This window comes from Lichenostomus cassidix, chromosome 6 (genome assembly GCF_008360975.1).
Source record: "Lichenostomus cassidix isolate B80296 chromosome 6, HeHo_3.0, whole genome shotgun sequence".
Lineage (NCBI taxonomy): Eukaryota > Metazoa > Chordata > Aves > Passeriformes > Meliphagidae > Lichenostomus > Lichenostomus cassidix.
This window is the reverse complement of record NC_139487.1, coordinates 29,525,914-29,546,635: the sequence shown is the minus strand read 5'-3', so window position 1 is coordinate 29,546,635 and position 20,722 is coordinate 29,525,914. Positions and strand designations below refer to the sequence as shown.

Genomic DNA, 20,722 nt, shown 5'->3' with positions numbered 1-20,722 from the left:
TGGTTTAACACATCTGTACTGGAAAGAGAATATGATACTTTTATGTTACAATCGTTTGATATACTTGTATACTGTATACCCAAGAGTAAGCTCTCATGCCATTTTATACTACGGTAAACTTGGGATGAACTGCCTTAATGGGAATTTCCTGAGTTTTAATCTTGATCTTGTCACACTACTTGTTCTTTCTTACTTACATAATGCTTTTTTTTTTATAAACACCATTATGTTATATAAGCTATTAGCAGGATACTCAAATTATCGTCTGAGTAAGCTTTTGTATCCTTTTTATCTGTTTTTCTTTGCATTATCTGACCTTTAGAAAAATACCATTAAAATACATTTGAAGCTGTACATAAATGATTTTAAATGAATTGTTTACTAGATATATGACATTTACATGCAGTGTGAGTTACTTATGCATGTGAAAGAAGAGATTAAGAGAGCTTTTTTATATCAGGTGTACAATATCACATTTATGTTAAGTGTCCACCTGTCATCGGTGGCCTTGTAAGACCTCTGATGTTTGATTTACAGGTTACAATCAAATTTATTGCCCATTGCTGTGCTGTTGATGATTTTACTTTCATAACCCCTTGATATCTTGAGATACTTTTTTGTGAACTTAGTCAGAGATGCACCATGATGCTGAATTCTACTGTATCTCTGTGAGTTGGTATTTTCAACCTATTAGTGGGCCCATCTGGTTCCTTCTGAGGCTGCTGCCTTTGATTGAACCCAAGCTTTGCTTTCACACCATATATAGTTTGTGTGAATATATATATTGTTTAGCTCTCATGCTCTTAGTAATCCATTTGTCTGTAGCAAAGGCATATCTTACCTCAGGAAAAGAGATGGGGCAGCAATGGTGCTCTGGAAAGCAGCAGCCTGAGAATGCTGATGGCTTAGAGCAGCAGCCTGATGCTGTATTCCTGCTGGAAGTTCAGCACCCTCAGCTGTAGGAATAAAAAGCAGGTCTCCAGCTTCTGAGAAAAAGTGGAGTCCAGGAGATAATACAAGCCAGCACAGAGTATTTCATTCCTAATTCTTGCAATGCCCTTTTGTATCTTCATGCGTGCTCCTCCTCTGTTTGGAACAGTCCTGTTCTCTTACATATCTAGTCAAATATGACACATAAGAAGCTGGCTGTAAACCAGCATGAGACTGAGAGTGTATGTGAGAAAGACAAAAGTAAGGTAGGTGAAATCCCTCCCCAAGCTTTTTGGACAGGTCTAGTATCTTCCAATGACATCAGAAATCCTGTTTTCAAAGTGACACAGCTTCTTCCTGTCTTTGGGGCCTCTGTCATCAAGGTGCTTATAAAAACACACACAGAATACAATATTGGTTTTTTATATTTTTGTTTCTACTGTGCTTGGCTTGGCAGATGTTCCTGTGTACCCATTCAGTCTGCTTCCATGCATCTTCTGCAGATACTAATATGCAGCATGTAGTCCTTGTAATCATGTTGGCTCCCATGCACAGGCTGCCCTCATTTCTGGTGCTCTCCTGTCTCAAAACCCTTCCCAAATGGGGCTACAATGTTGTCCAGTATCTTGGAACTCACAGAATGGGAAACTTCATACTTACAGGAGTGTTTTTGCTCCAGCCAAATCCTCAGCCAGTTTTCTTTGTGATAACATTAGAGCTAGCTTTATTTGAGAAACATGTTCTGCCAAAGGATTCAGTGCTGGATTTTTTCCTCTTAAAGGTTCCTCTTTTTTTTTTTTTTCCAAAACAAGAAGATAATTGGTACAGGGAGTACCACTGACTGTCAAAGGGCAGAATTTATGCTTCAGGGACTTAGCTAATGGTTGTATGTCTTTGCTGATTCAATTAAAGAAAACACTGGGATCAAATTTGGCAAATTAACATGACAAAGTCAACATCAAGGCCCATTGCAATAAAGAGAGAGTTCTTATTTGCAGGGTAGTTTCTGTGCTCATTGCATGTCATAGAGATGGGTCTTAAAGGCCTCGTTTAATCATGACATTTAAATGGATTCTTTCTCCTGATTATGAGGACTGGCATGTCCATTGATTGCTGCAGTTTTTCATCTGGCAAATATCTTTGTAAAATCAAAGGAGTAGTGCCTGTGCTTAAACTAAGTGACTGATGCAGGGCCCTTAGCATCGGTACAGGCGACTTAGCATGACTGCTACCTGATGATAGTAGCCTTCATACTGTTACTGGAAATACCACTTTTTGTACTGGTTGTGCATAGCTAAAGAGGTTTCTGGGTGTAACTGTTGTTGGAGTAATATCCAGAAGAAGTGCATTTAGGCAAAAGTCCCTATCCTGTGTCCTTGGACCCACCCTGCCAGCTCCTTGGGTTCACGGCGGGTGTGTTACAGGACTTGACTTGTTGCTGTTTTACCATAAGGCTATTTGCCACCCTTTGCCTGGAAGAAGGATATTTTCCTTTTTTTTAAGGTAAATGCTGGTGGTTTACCTCACTGAGACTCTTCTGCATGGAGACATCAGTGGGGAAGTTTGTCAGTGAATCCTCAGAAAGGCTGAGTAGTGTTGGGAAACCTGAGCCATCACCTGTTTCTTCATTTAAGAAAATTGTTCCAAGTTTGTTGTAGTTCCTCACTGCAGAGTATTAAATAGTTACGAAATTAAATAATTAAAAGGGTTATTTTGGGGCTTATAAAACCAAATAGGAATAATTCAATTGCTTATATAAAGAACTTCTTCCAGGAATATTTGATCTCTTTACTAAAGTCCTCACTATTTCCTACATCTCTGCTTAAGGACAATAGACTCCTAAAAAATAGTTTTAAATTTTCTTCACTACTCCTTCCTTTTAATTTCTATTTACTACGTGGTTGTGTAGTTCTATGAACACAGCATGTTAACAACTTGATGCTGTCTTCCAAATACAGCTTTGCTGAGGAATGTCATTTTCTGACAGTTGATATTTGGGTTCATAGCTCCTTTGGCCCCTCCCTTTGGAGCTGTGGGGATGTTCTGCCAGCTTTGGGTAAAAGGAGTGTGTGTTTTTATGTGTGCATGAGTGTGCATCCAGGAAGGGGGGGTTGTCCTTTTTGGTACTGCTGTGGCAGCATAATGGGGGTTTTGTTATGGGTTTAATTGATAAAATAAGTATCTCGTGTTTGATACCAAATGCTGCAGGATTTTAAAAGCTTTACCTTGCAATTTAAGGCACTATGTTTCATTAATGAAAAAAAAAATATTTCTAGTGATAGCATTTTAATTCACTTCAAAGTGCTGTGGATTCCAATTCTATAGCGTTAGGTTTTAATAAGATGGTGTGGCTTTTCTCTTCAATGACAACTACTCTATTTTATTGTTCAGTACTGATTTACATTTTAAAACAAACTGAATACAAAGGTTTTGAACAAGAAATAGCAAGGTAGCTATTGAAATATCTTTTATTACTATTTTTTTAAGCAGGTAACTTTTTGAAAGGCTATATTCTTGAGTCTCCAAAATATTTAAGTTGCTGTCATGTGAACTCATGTGAGAGAAGGAAGACAGAGAACTCAAATGCCTCATTCTATAGTGTGAAATGAAGTTTGTGGGTGGACTTTTCACAGGGCTGCATTATGCTTTGTCTCCATGTGACACGCTGGTTAAATGGACAGGACAAGCCTTTGTAGTTTTCCAATGTCCCAGTGTTGTTTAGCACATAAGAAGAGTGCAGTATTGGTGCAGCTGTTCATAAACTGGTGATTGAAAAACCTTGTTCAGGGCAAGACAGAAAATGCTACATCATAATTCTGAGTGAGTTTGGAAGGTGCTTCTGGCAATGTGAAACACTCCCTTTCCTTAAAAAAATGATTACCTCTAATCCTCGTTGTGTGATGCTGCAGATGGAGACAGTACTGAGCATCTATTAGCAATTCAGATACACAGGGCTGAGGTTGAAGTTTTGATCTTTTATGTTCTCTGAGGATCTCTGAAGAGTATTTTTGGCCTGGGGGTTTTACACAGCCCTATTTTGTGAGAAATGCTGAGCTCCCATTTCTTTTCTTTCTGCATTGCTGAGGGTGGGGTTCTGAAAGCTACTGCTGAAAACTTCAGTTGTAGCTTGTCTTTTTGAAGTAGTTGCATTTTAAATACTTAGTGGACTTAAAGTATTCTAATTCCCCTGGTAATAACAAGCGCCCTCCTCAAACGGTAGCTGAGAGGAGACTCACTAACAGCACTTTTCAAACTCACTCCCCAACTCATGTGAAATCTCATACCCCAAGGGACCAGAGCTGCTCTTCACTGCTCACCTGGACACTAACCTCTTACTTTAGGAAGGAAGGAAGGGTTTGGCCTGAACTGAGAATTTGAGATGTTTTCCAGAAGGTTGGAATGTATAAACAAATAACTAGATGTCTGTTGCAGCTGCCACCTTGCATCAGGTGCTCCTGGGAGTTTTTGCTGTTTGTAGAGTTCCAAAGAGCTGATGCCATGCAGGGAGAGCAAACTGAAGGGCCAAGAGGATGTCAGTTATGTGCACACCTGAGGGGTTTCAGATATCCTGGAAAACCCATTAAAAATGCTACGATTCCTCTGACACCATCTCACATTCCTTGCCCAGTTGTGGAGTGGAGGAACACCACTTTGTAGCATTTTAACCCTGATCTGGTGAAGTCTAGATGTTTGTCTGGCAGGCCTGTGCTGGTGATTTGGAAATTCAGATTTTCTGTATACTGAGAGACTTGCTTTCTGGCTCCTCGCAGGTTTTATCATGATCATTGAAATTCAATATAAGAGGACTGATGTGTCCTTGCTATTACTTGCCAATGGCTGGTTGGTTTAGGAAGCAGCTATCATGGGACAGGGTGAAAATATCAATCGGCATGTAAATCACAGTGAAGGCAGTGTGTCACACATGTATTTCTTCTGCAGGATGTGTACAAATATGGCACTCATGAGATACTTTCTGTTGCACTGGCTGCTGTATGAAAGATTAAAGCTTGGAGCAGTTTGTTTAATTAATTCCAGTGTAGCAGAGCCCGTTGCTAGTATGTGACCAGAGGCACAGAGACAAAGGAGGGTCTTCAGAACGTGTTAACTGTGGGGCAGCGGGGGCGGCTTCACAAAGGTCACAGAAAAGAGCCCATCCCAGCTCGGGGGGGCAAGTCATCTCCCTGCAAGAGAGAGCAAATGCTGCTGTCACATATGTGAGGCTCTTATTTGCTCACAACGTGACAGTACAAAAGAGAATCAAAATTAGTTCATATATTCATTCTTTTATTTTTTTCTTTTCCTTGATGAGTTCCCATAATTACTGAAAACTAATATGTTTTCCAACATTAAAATATTGCATGGGCTATCAATATTCTAGTGTATTCTTTCATGTTCAGAATGTGGAAGGGGGTTGCTAGAAGAGAACTTCGTGTATTTAATTAAGTAGCTTATATATACATGGCAGTTTTCAGGAAAATGAACGGAATAATCTCAGGATGTTTCAAGATGCATAGTATGAAATATATTGCACCATCCTACCATATTAATATTTGTTATTAATGAAAATCTTAAAAAACAGCAACAAAACCCTCCAAGTCGTGATTATTCAATAATTTTACCAGTTAATGTTCTCACATCTGTGTATTTTGGTTTTTTTCTTACGATCAGAAAATACTGCATATAAAAACTCTGTTTGTCCTCTTATGATCTCTGCATTTCCATACCAGCAGCAAAAAACTGCTGATTCTAGTGTCAGACTTGCTTTCTGGCCTAACAGGTATTGGATTGTGTGCTGAGGTTCTACTCTGTCAATGGTATACTTATAAGCTTTAAAGTACCTCTTTTCACAAGCAAATTAAACCCCTTGGACAGGATTTGTAAAGTTATTGAGGCTCCTGAAATGCAGACAACCTCTAGCTGGGACTTTTAAAATGTGAATTGGGACTCCTAGATACTTCTGAGAATCCAGGTTAGTACATACTTGCATCTTTAGGCCAAATGTTGCCTCACTTCTTGAGGTTGGGATTTAGGAAATGCTGTCACTTGGAGATGTGTCCAAAAGCATGCAGATATTTTGCTGAGTAAGACCAGACTTTAAAACTTGTGTCTCAGTGTTTTGTGTCATTTGGCTGACAGATCATGCTTTCAGTTCTGGGGGATGTGTGTGGCTGGCTGAATTCCAGTTCCATGTTTCCTGAATATACAGGTTTTGTGCAGAAAATTAGGAACTTTACTGCCAGCACCAATGTATGAAAGGAAAGTTTTCTTATAAGCTGCCTGATATGTTAACCAGAGTCCTTTGACGTAAGCACTCTGCTGGTGAACCTGGGCTTGCCTGAACTTCACAAGCAAGCAGCTTTAGACTCTGTGTTTTTATCATGTCCTAAACAGTCTGAGATAATCTCTCAGACCAGCATGTAAATCCTATCTAAATGCTGGCTGAGACCTGTTCAGTGCCACAATGCACATGCAGGCAGCACTCACTGTTCAGCATGTGCCACATCCAGGGGTCAGCCTGCAGCTGTTCTGACTCCCAGGTGAGGATGCAGCGTGGCAGAGCATCCTTGCTGCCATGCAGCAGCATCCAGCATCTAGCAGGTTCAGCTTGACTGAAGGAGCCTGGCCTGGGAGCATGTGCTTTGGCAATACAAAGTTTATATAATGCACAAACAGAGAACCTCTATTCAATTATGACAAGTAATTGAATGGAGATACAACAGTTGAAACACTGAACTGGGAATTCTGATTTACTTGCATGATGATAAGTTGTACATCAGTTCAGTGCAACCCTTGGAGGGTTGTTTATGTGTAAGCCTGGGAGCATCCCTAAGGAAGTATCAAATGGGACACTTGCAAAATGATTTATAAAATCTCAATAGTACTGGTGAGAGATGAAGAAGCATCCTTGTTGGTGAATACACAGGAATGGGTGCCTGCTTTTTGTGTTTTTAGAAAAGAAACAAGCAAACAAAAATTGTAGAGTAGAATAAAAACCATAGTGTGGCTAGCACAGTTTTTCCCATGAGAGGTTTTCTTGTGTTTTGTAAATAAAGATAAAGTTTGGATGTTTTGGAACAGTGTCCCAGAACTTGGGCAGTGCAGGCCTGGCTAATCAGGCCTGGGAGAAGGCTTCTGACTGACCAATCTGGGTGACTTTTGAGAACTCTATAAATGTGATGAAATCAAAACAATAAAGGTCATTCCTTCTTGCCACTGAGAACCGATGCATTCATTACTCTGCTAGCTGCTCAACAGCGACACCATAGTGTTAGAAAGATTCAACAAAAACCCTGACATTCTTCTAGTGTTCAGCAGACCTCATAACAATGCACGTTGTGCTACTGCAGTGGGTCAGCCACCCAGGGTATTCAGATCAGCAGTGGTAAGATTCATGATCCTGCAAGAAAATTTACAATCGTGACAAAAATGGAATGAAATCCAATTTCCCCCCTTTTTACGTATTTTATCTTGAATTGTACTTTATGTGACAGGACTGCAATTAATATCTCTTGTAAAACAGAAGGCTTGTTAAATTGGCCTTGTTATGGTTGCTGAGGTGCTGTGCTGCTGCTGAAAGGGATTCCTCCATTATCTGTGTTTGACACATACTCCTAATCAACCAGGCCAATTCTGCTTTATCAAAGGTCTGTCACATGAGTGGAGATAATATTTATTCTGACTTGTACTAGCATAAAAAATGTAGGTTGCATTGGCAGATACATAACCCTCTGTCAGAACTGGTCACGGAGAGCATTTATTGAGGTGTTCCCTTTCTGCAAAGGTGGTTCCAAATATAGCCCACATCACCTTTCAGCACTGGGGATCCAGGTCATTCCAGTTTTTTTAAAACCTCTGCTTTCAAGGAATATTTATGAAATGAAATCTCACAGCAAGAAGTGTTAAAGGTCAAGATTAATATAAATTCTGCAATTTTCTCCACAATTTATTGATGAAAAAAAATCCATCAGCCCTACATATCCAGTTTGCTTTGGAAGCTTGTTAGCAATATATATTCTCCTTTCGGAGAGGTCTTAATATGAGTCACAATCTTACCTCATTTGCTGAAAATTTTCTGAACACTTGGTTTTGCTTCACATCGATAGTAATCAGAGGCAATAATTTTTTGTGTTTACAGAACTGCTTATAAAAAATAGATGAGGTTTAACAGAGGTGATACTATTTCAGTCCATTTGATTTAGCAAACTAACACACTAAGTCAAGGCTTAAGAACACCTGCAAAAGGCTTGCACAGATATTTTCATACTATTACAGTGTTAAGTGCTCAAAAGAAGCATTTGTAGCTGTAATGCAGCCTCATATGTTTGCATGAGAAACCACCTGCCCCAAACCACAATCCAAATGCTCTCTTATTTACATGTAAGAAACTTTGGAGAAGCTAGATCCATACAAATTATATATATGTGCACACATATGTGTGTGTGTATATATATATGTGTGTATGTATGTGTGTATAACTTACACAAATGCTAGACATATTTTTGATTCTTCATCCTTTTCCTTGTATACATGCAGCATCTCTAACCAGAGGAGGATGCGTCCTTGTCTCCCGTAATACAAAGTAGTTTCTGATTTGAGAGATAAAGATGGGAACTGGGAGGAAGGGCAATTGACAGTGCTCATGCCAAATGTTGGAATGATGCTACAATAACCTGTCCAGGACTGATTGCTGGAAAAATGTCAAAAAATTGAGGCAGAAGGGTGTTGTTTTCTATGCAAGTCCTTATTTGGTTGTTTAAACTTTTTTTCATCAGTACAATTTCGTTCTCATATTATCAGAAAACTGGGAGAATACCAACCTGCATTTTGCAACAGACCCCTTGGTACAGCAGTGCTTAATATTGGCAGATATTTCATACATTGAAGCCAGGAAAAAACAATCACCCTTCCTCCCAAGAAAGAGGTGTGGGAATGTGCCTGCTGTAGAAGTTGCCCTCACGTCGAGGGGAACGGTGAGGAGCTGTAAGGGTGCCGAGCCTGAATGAAAGCAGATACTCTCCTACAAGTGCCTGGAAAAGGTTTTGCAGTAGGGTCCTTATGAGCACGGCTTTGTGCCAGAGCACTTGGCCTCTCCCTTCCTTTTCTCTTGGGGCTGATGGCTGAAATGCTGGATGTCCAGGAATCAGATGATTTCCTAGTCACTATTCTGTTCCTGGAAAAGCTTTTTCTGCTAATGAGGGCCTTATGTTTCTGATTTGCTTCGCTATGCAGCAAAGTTTCTACTGGGACTGTAATTCAAAAGACAACATTTGTCTCCTTCTCCAAGAGATGATCTGAGTCACTGAGTTGATGCCAAGAGATTGGGCCTTTTATTTGCTGTTGAGAAGGAAACTTTCCTTTTTTCTTTCTTTCTTTCTCTTCCAAGGGAAAAAGTTCTTTTGTGTTTCTCTGGTCCCATACAGAATGACAAGGGAATAGCTGTATTTTACAAATGAACAGAGACAGAACACTGCACTAGAAAGACTTCAGTTTGATTGTTCTTAGGTACAGTGTGCAGAATGTTGAAATATCATATGGAGACATCATATTTTAAATCAGTCAGTCACAACTTGGAAATTATTAGTATATTTTTCAGTCAAAACATTCAAAATGGATGAAGCTAAAACAAACTGAGGTTTCCAATCACATAGATAATAATCTTTCCTTTTTTGCACACTCATCTTCCATGAGCTCCCAGTATTGTGTGTGCTTATAACATCATGTATCTTGATGCATAATTAACAAGTTTATTATAATGCCATGTTTGTTTATTCATGTCTACTTCAGATTTATTAGATGAAATATCCTGAAAGTCAGTGTTGGAAAGCAGAAAACATGGAACTAGGTTTTTTATGAAGAATTTGTGAAGTTGCTGCTTTTGCAGATGTAGATCATCAGTTAAATAAGCATGATTACAGCCAACAGAATGGTTCTGGTGGGGTAGTCTGTGCCCCCTGGTTAACCAGTCCCATTTGCACAAAGGTCTTGCATGCTTGTAGAGCTGCTGCCTTGGACTTGCAATGATCTGCTGGTCAGCTGCACCGTGGCAGTCTGGGGCAGCAGAACCTCCCCAGGCATTGCTGAGCTGGGAGCATACAACAGCTGCATTTAATCTGAAGGGGAGGGGGGACTGCTCCTGCCTTCAGGAGGGCTTGGATCCAGTCCTCTGCTGATTTATTTACAGCACTCCAAGATGACACCTACATGAGCTGCATGGATTATCAGAGCACAGTCTGCTTGTGCTTTCAAATTTTCATTCATTTTTGTTGCACAATGTCTTAAGCATTTTGCAAGATGTGGCAGGAAGGATGCAGAAACACGTGGCCGTGTTTCCTGCAGTAAGTCTGTCTTTCCCACTGTAGTGAACTTAGGTCTCAAAGGGAAAGTCCAAGAATTGATAATGGCTGGGAATAACTCACTCATTCAAGACTGAGTGAGCAAATGCTGAGAAAGTTATAATTCCAAGCATAGTCTGATACAAGAGATTGATGTACTGTAGGCACTTCTTAACATAATTAGCAAACAACAGTGGCCACATTCTTTCATCTGAATGTCCCTAATCTGGAGAAAAAATGGAAAGAAAAATCTTGCATATGCAAAGCTCAGAGATGTGCATTATTCCAAAACAGTGGGGCTAGGAATACAACTTTAAGTGTTTGGAGCTAAGATAACACTCTAAAAAGTCTTTCATTTGGAGATCTGGCAAAGTATAGAAACAGAAATTAAGATCTCTGCTTGCACTGAGAGTTGATTTTTTGAGGTCAGTGACACTGGGGTCAGTTTTAGCTGACTGTGGAGAACTTACTTTTTTTAAATAATTGCACAGAGGCATTTCAATATTTTGTAAAAAAAAATTAATGAAACCAAATTAAGTGGTTTATGTGAAAATACTGAGGTGAAGTATTTGTGTTTTGAATGCTAAGCTGTAGGAGTCAGGCTGGTATTTTGCCAGATAATGTGATTTTGGGGAATTCTGTGGAAATTTAAAGAGCTTATGAACAGAAGCTGACTAGCAAAAGGTGTGAAATCCAATGCTTTTGTCAAATGGAATATACTTATTTGAAAAATACTATAAATATCAACAATTGTACAGTGCAGGGACTGGAAGTGTAACTGTTTGTCCTTTAATTCTCCTTAATTTCTTTCTGATTGATCTAAGTATCAAGACAACTGATTTCTAACTGCACCCAGCAAAAAAGAGAATTGTTTCCTTTTACTCTTCAAATTTTAAGCCTGATGTGGATTTTTAGAAAGGAATGTCTTTACAGAAATTGGCTATGCCAATGGTCTTAGAATTTTCAAAGGAAAGAATTCAAAGAAGTAAGACTTCAACTCAGCACCTTATCTAAATATTCCCCACAGGTAGCTACATATTCAGCTGACTGCTAAATTGATAGCTCTCCTGGAAACACTGTCCTTACACTTGAATATCAGAAAAGCTTTCTGGTTTAATTCTTTATGCATAAGGAAAAGGAGAATAAATGTTTGGAAACATATTTGATTTTAGAATTAATCCATTATTTCAGATGGCACAAAATAGACAGTTCTTACTTGTAGAGCAGGGAGTAAGTCATTATGCTGGAAAACTACTCTGTCTGACTGAGTTTTCTCACAGTTTCTCTTAGCTATTACAGACAGCTTGAAACACCTTCCTTTTTTGCACTTATGCCTATTTGTATCCATATTTTCTATCCTCTAGATCACACTACATTAAAACAGTATGGAAAAGTAATTGTGGCAATGTATCAAAGTTATTTCAGGAGTAACCTGGTTTTTAATTTTCTGTTAATAAGCAGTATTTTTATAATAAGTTTCTTTTTCTGGAAGTCATTATTCATCAAAAAGGATTTTTGTGTATCTCCAAAAGGGTAGCTAGTGCTTTTTTTATTGGCTCTAGGCCTAAACTTCAGCAAGTGTGTGATCAAGTATACCGGAAAAATCCTTTGTCCATTGCTAAACCTTATGAAATTGTAGATCAAAAGAGTTTTCCTATCTTACAAGGACTGTGGTACCATTCATGGGCTAAAAATTACTGTCAAAGTAATAAAACAACTACTGTTGTCAGGGAAAGATTAAAAGCAGCAGCTGGATTGTACACAGTCAACTTGAAAATCTTTCTCTCGGAAGGTAGATGCTTTAGAAAATGATCTGGCTTTTCAGTTGATTTGCCATGATTGGCAGCCCCATAAAATGGCTACAGGAACTTACAAAAGAAAGAAGCCTTTTTTTTCCCCTATAAAGAGCATATTCTGCTTCTTGCCTTCTCCCAAATTGGACTCTGCATTTGGAAGTGAGATGTAATGCAAGTGTCATGGCAATGATGGCTGCCAGCCTTTTCCTCTGTTTTATCCAATTTACCTATACTAGTTTTTTTCTGAAATCATTCCTGCTGTCAGTTTTCTGCAGCTTGTATTTTAACCTATACTCATTTTACTGTTTTAGTTTTGTTCCTTGAGTTCATCTGTACATTTTGCAATTCTCCTTAAATTCAGTATATTGCCACATCAGTTTCCATGTTATTTTTCCAAGATCATAATCAGCTGGAACAGTACCAAATACATCTAATCTCCATACAGATTCTACCATTATCCCTGGTATAGAGGAGTGAATATTTTTAATTGTCTCCAAACTTCTAGCCATTCTGCTCATCAAATTAGCATGTATGCAATCTTTGAAACTTTATTTATGCAAGGTCAGCATTGATGATTTCTTTAATGAGTTCCTTTCTTTCCATCTAATTATCTATTCTATTTTTATTTCTAGCCAGACTTTCTTGTTCTTCTGAACGAAGCAGAGTATCTTTCTATCTGTATGGCAAGATTTGGCTATCTGCCTTCCACTTGGTGATGTTTCCCAGACTGTAGTTGTGTTTGGGGTTTTCTTTCCTGATCTTTTTGATTTATATCTATTTCTTAATGTCTTCCCACAGATATTTCTCACTACACAACATTAACTTGGAGAGCAGTTTATCTTTCTTACATCCTGACAACACCATTGGAAGTGACCTCAATAGTTTGCCAACCTTTTTCTCCCTGATTTTTTATTCCAGTGGTCCTCATGTTGTAATTTTGGGCTCCACATTCCCCTGTGAACATCACTGTATCTCTCCTCACCTCTGCTTGGCCAGATTAACAAATATAAGACCTGTTTGTGTTGTTTCCCTTAGGATTACATGCAATGGAGAGATGAAATTGACAGCTTTGTTTCACTCTATCCCATTTTCTGTGCACTGATCTTAAACCCATGTATGTGTTTGGCTTTTGTGGGTCTAAGAATGCATGTGTGTTCCAAAATTGGTCAAATCTCAAAGCCACCAGTGGTGGCTGTGCCAGGCCTGCAGTGTGCCCAGTTTGTGAGCAAGTGCAAGTTCCTCTTGCCCATTCAGATGCTGGCTTGGCACACTCTGTCCGCAGCTTCACGTGAGGTCAGCAGTGTTCTTCCTATCTGTGCTGAGGATTAAAAACTTCAGCTGGGAGCCAAAAACTACTGTCCTTTCTGACCTTTTTTCAGTGCCCTGCCTGAGAAACACAAGCTCCTACAGTAGGTGAGGGGTTCAGAAGGAATGGTGCTCAGGAGAGGTGCTGGATGCAGCCTCTGGCACAATGGCAGGCACTGGCCCATCCCCTCAGCAGTTACCCTGCTTAAAACTCCTTTACCCAAATCTAGAAGCACCCCTGTCTAAATGTCTTTAGCTTCTTTTGGAGCTCAAGCTCTAACAGCAGCACCAAGCCTCACCCTTGCTGACCGTAGACCTTGAAAAAGAAAAGAACAACGTCTGATGTTTTTTTCAGATCTTTCTGAAGGAGAAATACAGATAAAAGCAAAGCTCTTTGTGACTGATTTTTTTTCACTGTCTACTTGAAAGGCAGTGGGTCAGAATTAAGGCATTTTTGCTGCGGAGGAAATGTGTGGGATGTTGGCTGCAAGCCAGTAGCCACTAACATCCCCGCTGCACCAGGAATACTTGAATGAAGTGGGCGTCAACCTCGGGAGAGCGGGCATTTGGTAACAGCACTACCTACATCAGAGGAAAACCTCTTCATTGAGATTCAAGTAGTAAAAATATTGAATGGAGATAAACCGGTTTGGTAGATTCTTCTGAGGGAAAGTGAAAATGGAAGAATTATCATCCAGTCTGGAAGATCATCCTCTAAGCTCCTATGCTTGTCAGGTCCCATTCATTCTGTGAGAGAAGAGATCCATACAGCTGCTGACTTTTCTGACAGTTTTAAATTTTCATCTTCCATGTTCTGTTTTCTCAACACAAAGAATGATGAAATAACATCCAGAGCTTCCAGCCAGTAGTCCATGCTACAGTCAGTCTTTTAGGGTGTTTTCCAAAACAAGAATAAAAATCCGAAGTGTGGCAAATGCCTCTATAAAATATAATTTATTCAGACACTCATGGTGCTTGTGTCCAGCTGGATATCCACTGGGAAAAATAAAAGTGATTTCTAGAGTTTCTCTGTATCACTAAACTACAACTCTGAAGGACCAAACAGAACACTCCCCGTATTGTCTTTCTCATTGTTATGTCCCCTAGTCACAGAGTTAATCTATCTTGCTAAGTCAGTCACCAGTTCTATCCAGTCAAATATGAGCACATTTTCCTTGAATTGAGTACATCATCAAAACATGATATCTATGAAATACTTTCTCTTTCCACCTCCAGTAATGTAATAGGTAAGCAACAGATTTTTTTTTTTTTTTTTGGTCCAAAATGACAAATCCTGTTTTCAGTGTGAGTAAGGAAAAGGAGATTCCTATCTTATTTGTGACATCACTGACTTATTAGAAAATAACACACTGATTTTTTTCAAACAGGAAAAATGATGATGGAAAAAGGGAAGGAAATGTTTTGGCTAAGTGTTGGCAATGAACAAAAGTGGCCATAAAAAGACTGAATGGCTAGAATAGAGCATCCCGAATACTTTAAAAAGCTTTTTTCCTGGTAGGGAAAATAAAGAGATCCTGGACAAGTGACAGAACTACTTCCGTGTAAATCTAAATATTTACATGGCAACGTTGATTTAGATTTTGGATGCAGTTGCGCATGTTGGCTCAAACATGTCTGGTCTAATAACAGAAAAGACACATTACAGAAAGCTAGGGGATCTATGACAGCTAGGTGACATGGATGAAAAATTATTCAATTTGAGCGGGATTTGGGAAAACTAGACCCATGAACTGGATCAGGTCTACCAAACTCAGGTAATTATTGGTTTTAGTTTTACTGTGTATAGTAGCTCCATGTTGACAATTTGCCTTTCAAATTCTGATTTTGGAAATGACCTGTACAAGGTATTTGTTGGCAACCGGTTTGCAGTGTCCTACCCCCTGGGCAGAAAGCCTGGGGCAGGGGGAAACAGCTTTAATGCCTCAGGGCTGTGTAGTTCCTGTGGCTGGCAAACTGGAAATCACCAACCAACCAACAGAGCAAGTCTGGGTAGGTGATGGCTAATGACTGATATGAATCAAGCCTGAAAGATTAGGGAGAGAAATGTACTTGCTAGAGCAAAACTAATTGTTGGACTTCTAACAAGTTGGAAAAGTGAATCAGGGTTGCAGCTTAAAAAAAGGTGGGAAGCTAAGTGACTGTGCAGCCAGGAGAGCCCATTGACTGATGGATGTGGTGGAAGTTGCAGTTACTAGCATAAATGTGGACATCTGTGAGAAGATGCAGAACAGGGCCAGGAGTCAATGTCCGAGATGAGGAGAAGGACCTGGAAGAAAGCTTAATGGCAGCAAAATAGTAAAGAGGGAAAGAATGATGGAGAAGGTTTGGATGCAATATTGGAAGATACTTAGACACTTCAGCAAGAAAAATGGTCTGAGGGGTAGCATACTCAGGAAAATGAAAGAAGAAGAAAATGTAAGTCTAATGACTTCTTCAGTGAAGAACCGTTCTTTTTCTGAGATCCCTAGGTGGCAAGCAGCAAATTAGCAAATCCTCAAAATGAATTTGGAAAGCAACCTCACTATCTGCTCTGAGAGAAAAGTTTAAATTGTCTAACATAGTTTTTGTAAGGAAAAGGGAAATGTGCCGGAGGGCAGAGAGTTCTTAAGACCAAGTTATAAACCTTTGAAAATAGGATTTTATAATGGAAATGCAGAGATCATTAACTATTGTAAGCACCTCTAAGAATGACACCTCTATAGTAAATTACATTCAAATTAATATAAAACTGTAAAGATTCTCTGACAGCTTTGATTATGTAAGTTGATTTTAGTAGTTAAATGTTGACTTTCTATAATGCATTCTCCAAATATTATACTGAATGCTGCATCATATATAACAATTACCATGTCACAGTGCTATTTTGTGTAAATTAAATTATTGACAGCAATATAATTTTGTATTCACTTTATTATTTTGATCCATTTTTCTGTCAAAATTTACAATGACTCTTCACTAGATTTAGAAACCAGAAAAACTCTTTAGATGGTGAAGTATTATCCCCCATACATTATTTTTCCTTAGCCTGTAATGAGATTGGGGGAGAGAGGGGGAAGCAACATTTCATTCCTCCTCTGACATTGTGTGTGTTTTTAGACATGTTGTCAACTTTAAATTGTGTTTCAGTAAGTGTGTTTATCAGAAAGTCTGCAAAGTCCATGGCAGCCCTGGTCAGGCTGTCCGGGCAAGTGGCAGAGATGGTGTTTTTAGTGTGCTGCAGCACAAGCACTCTCCTGAATCAAAGGAGAGAGTTTGATGTGATTATGATCATAGGTTATGATTATAGGTTGGACTTGATAATCTCCAAGGTCTTTTCCAACCTAGTTGATTCTTTGATTCTGTGATTTTATGATAATTCAGCCTAGCTTTAAGGAGGTTCCATTGTACATCCCAGGGTGAATACTCCCTGTTCCTTGATATCTCTTACGAGTTAAGGTGAAAAGCACCATTGGTGTGGTGCAGCTCTTTCTTCAAATCTTCTTTTCCAATGTCCTTTGTGGGGGGATATGGGAACAGTGATTGTCCATTCTTGGATGCCTGGAAAGTACTTGTAGGTTGTGACTTTAACTGCAGATCAATACTTGTAATGCAAGAAAACTTAGAGTTTTCTCATTCACCCTTCCACAGATGCACAGTCTGTCAGCTCCTTGTGACCTGCACAACACTAGAGTGCAGAAATTGGGACACAAGCTCTGTCTTCCTACTGGATCTTGGCTCTTCTCCAGGCAGGTACCCTGACCTCCAATATGAACATAGTCCAGCTAGCCCACTTCACATAAAACCCAAAGCTGGAATCATAAACACACTGGGAGGCCCCAGAGTGACTCTGAAACATGGGTTTGGGTATTATCCTACAAAGCGAAAAAAGTGGGCTGAGCTGCTTTTAGGCAGAAAAGAGGGCTGAATCCAGCACATCACACACCATGGGCAAGGACTCAACTCTGGGTACAAAAATTCCCTCCATTCTGAATGGTGGTAGAAAGACTGAGAAAATGCTCATTTTCTCAGCTTGTCCAGAGGAGGGAGGTTGGGGAAAACACACTTAGCATATCTCAGTGGGATTTGGTTATGGCTTAGGTACAACGAAGCCTTAGTCACATTTGAATCTGCTCAATAATAAAAATCAAAGACACATTGGCACTCCTGAGAGCCTGGGAAACAGTTTCTGGTCCCTGGGCCAGAGCATGCATATTTGTTTGTGGCCATACAGCTGTAGGCTAGCTACCTCTTCAGTAAACTGGCCCAGGTGTGTGCTCTTAATGCCCTGTGAGCCTTAAACTAAAGATTATTTCAGATGCTCTTCACAGTTGTTATGCAGCTGCACTGAGCATGTGGAATCAAGGAGAGTGAGAGGAAAGCTGCAAGTTGGAATCTGCATGGTGGGGATAGGACAGGGGATGAGACGTAACAGGGGAGGCAACTCTAAGTTCACCATTTTTAGCAGTGCTCTCTAAATATGCCAAAGTTCATTTGTCTGTTGTCCTCGTATTGGGAACATATAAATAAAATATATGTCCTTCCTATGGCAGCACAAAATTACAAAAACTCATTCGATACTGATGAAATGCACTTAACCATTGCACATATGCTTAATTCAGTATGAAATGTTGTTATACTGTTACTTCTGCATGTACCAAATTCCCTTGTGCTCAGTTTTCAGGGACAGAAACCCAGAGACACTTGGCAATCTCTCCTGGGAATTACTGCTAGTACTGAAAGTAGATGTCACTTGTTAGCGTAGGCCATTCACTTATCCCTTTGCTTAGGCTCTGTTTTGTTATTGATCTACACTGCACATTCAAGATCTGCAGTGTGGTGGCAGTAGTAGTAGTGTGAACATGGAAAAGAATCTGTTTTCTTGAAGACGGATCTGTTTTTATATTAGATAGTCTGATAGAAAAGCATTAGAACTCTGTCAGCCTTGCCCTCCTAAAAAACTGTTTTTGACTGGTATTCTGTATGCAAACTAAGCTTATTAAAAATTATTGCAGACACAACTGTTGAAGTACTGTGTCAGCATGACAATTTCTGTTAGCTGGAACATTTATAAAATGTTCCAGGAAGTCATCAATGGGTAGAAGAATTACTTGCTTCTGGTTTCTTGTCTAACATTTGGTAGCCAGCCTTCCTGTGCATGTTTAACTTGTAAGGAAAGATCTTGTCTTTGCACCTTTCTGCATGTTATTTCATGTATCTTCCCCTGTATGAAGCTGTTTCACACACAAACACATTACAGCAGTAGAGTTTTAATAGACCCAGCTTCACTTGGGTGTAGACAAATAGACTTGGGTCTTCCTATGGCACCGGCACAAAATGCTAAGCCATGATGCTGAATTTCTTATTTGGCCTAATTTCTTGTTTGATTTGCCCATGTGGGAGTTAATTGTATAAACACAGAAATATGGGGGATAGGAAGAAATACATTCTGTGCTGTCCTGTTTGGGTAGCTCTGTTTCTCACTAGCTTTGTTAATGTGTTGCTTACAGCAGTTTAAATGGCAGGGGGGATGAGGAACAGTTGGTGATGAGAAGGAGTTAATGTGAGAAGACATGGAGAAATCATATTGCTGGATAGGAAATTGTTCCTCCCAGCATATTTCTGTGCTAGCCCATATAAGTGGGACTCTATAACAGTACCCTGTGACTACACCAGGAGATGCAAAGGCATTGAGTTCAGGTGTTAAACAAATATATATCCTGGTTCATCTAATTTTGGCATCTGAGATTTCAGGTGTCAGTCATTCCTCTTGATGTATGAGTGCCCAGATATTGTGCTGATGAGCTAGGCCTCTGTTAGCACCTTGGGTTACTAACCTGGAGAGAGAAACTATGCACAAAAGGAGGATTTAAAGCTAAAACAGAGCAAACAAGTACTAACAGCTGATTAAGTTATCCTGAGAGCTGGGAAAAATGAACCTGCTGGGCAGGTATTTCCTAATGATGTTGTTTTGACTTTACTAGCCTGTCTTCTCGATGTATCCTCTATTTGTTCAAAGAAAATCATCTGCTCCTCTCAGTTATTTCAAAGTAAAGTCGCAAGAATAGCTTGTTCCCACTCTATTCCAAATATAGCTGTTGGCAGCAATTGCTGAGATAAGGGGGAAGGAAAAGGATCTACCAAGGAAGAGGAAAGACAGGAGGGGGAAGAGGGAAAAGAGAGCTGGAAAGGCTGGACAACAGAGAGTAGAGAGATACGTGAATGAGAAGGGAGATGAAAGAACAAGGATACTACATCACAGCAGAGAAAACAAATCAAAGATAGCAACAAACTCCTGAAAAACAGGTGGAAGCAGCCCAAATATAGGATGAAAAGGACCATGCCCACCCTCAGAAGTACCTGGACTTTTAGCCTTGAAAAGTAACCAAACTGTAAATAAAATTACATCCAATTTTTTGTTCACTTGGATAGTACGGGTTACACGATCAGAAGACTTATGCTAACTTACACCACTTAAAAATCTGGCCCTAGAAATATTAAAGCAAAACATGTTGCTTATTTTAATCTCTTAGGTTGTTTGTTTATTTGTTTTAATTCTCTGCTCCAATAAAATTTGCTGTCAGTTCCTGACAGAAAGCCACCCATTGGGTAACTTTGCTGAAAATGAATCTGCACCACCTTGTCCTAAGGAATTCACAGTCAGGATGGTCTTCTGGTGAAACTGGAGCATGTAGACATAAACACAGGAGCAGAAAATAAATGCTGAAAAAAACTAAGGAAAAGCCAGAACCACACACAGACTGACTTATCCAGAGCTGAGGGTTTTCAAGGCTGAAGGCAGACTGGATTAAGCCCAAAACACAGAGAAATGAGACAGGTTCTGAGAAGTGGCACATAGACAGGGCAAATGCAAACGAGTGCTTGGCAATCTAGAAATCCTGTGAGTGGCTCCAGCTTCCCTGGAGGGATGGAAAGTTTCTGGGAAACACCCCACAGAGTTCTTCTCCATATCTTCTCAGGAGCAGACTGCTTGGAAAATGGTGCTTTACCTCCTGGTTTGTTGGAAAGAGATGTCATACTTGACTTTGCTCCTCAGCTAAGGATAAAATGCTATGCCCAGTTCTGAAGACACTGTCTCCTATAAACTAAGTATGTCCAGAAACTCTTCTGACAGGCTAAGCACTCAAATTCTAGGTAATGGGACCAACAACTGAAAATGTGACTCTTACTGTATTTATTTTATTTCAGTCCTTAAAGTAAGAGCCACTTGCATCATTAAGGGTTGTGCTAGATTAGTCTCTCATGAGACTAAAGGCCCAGCCATGGGACAAGGCAGTGTTTACACAAAGCACAGGAGTCATGTTAGAGCAGGAAATACAAGGGTAAGTGAAACTAGATTCA

General features: G+C 39.6%; 1 long non-coding RNA gene across 1 annotated transcript in view; it reads left to right on the top strand.

The window, feature by feature from the left end:
- LOC146435567 (uncharacterized) overlaps window positions 1-20,722 on the top strand; it is a 63,945-nt gene that overhangs the window by 39,197 nt on the left and 4,026 nt on the right. The window contains exon 4 of the long non-coding RNA XR_014853006.1: window positions 17,012-17,113. This is a non-coding gene — a long non-coding RNA (uncharacterized LOC146435567). The remainder of the gene's footprint in view (window positions 1-17,011; window positions 17,114-20,722) is intronic.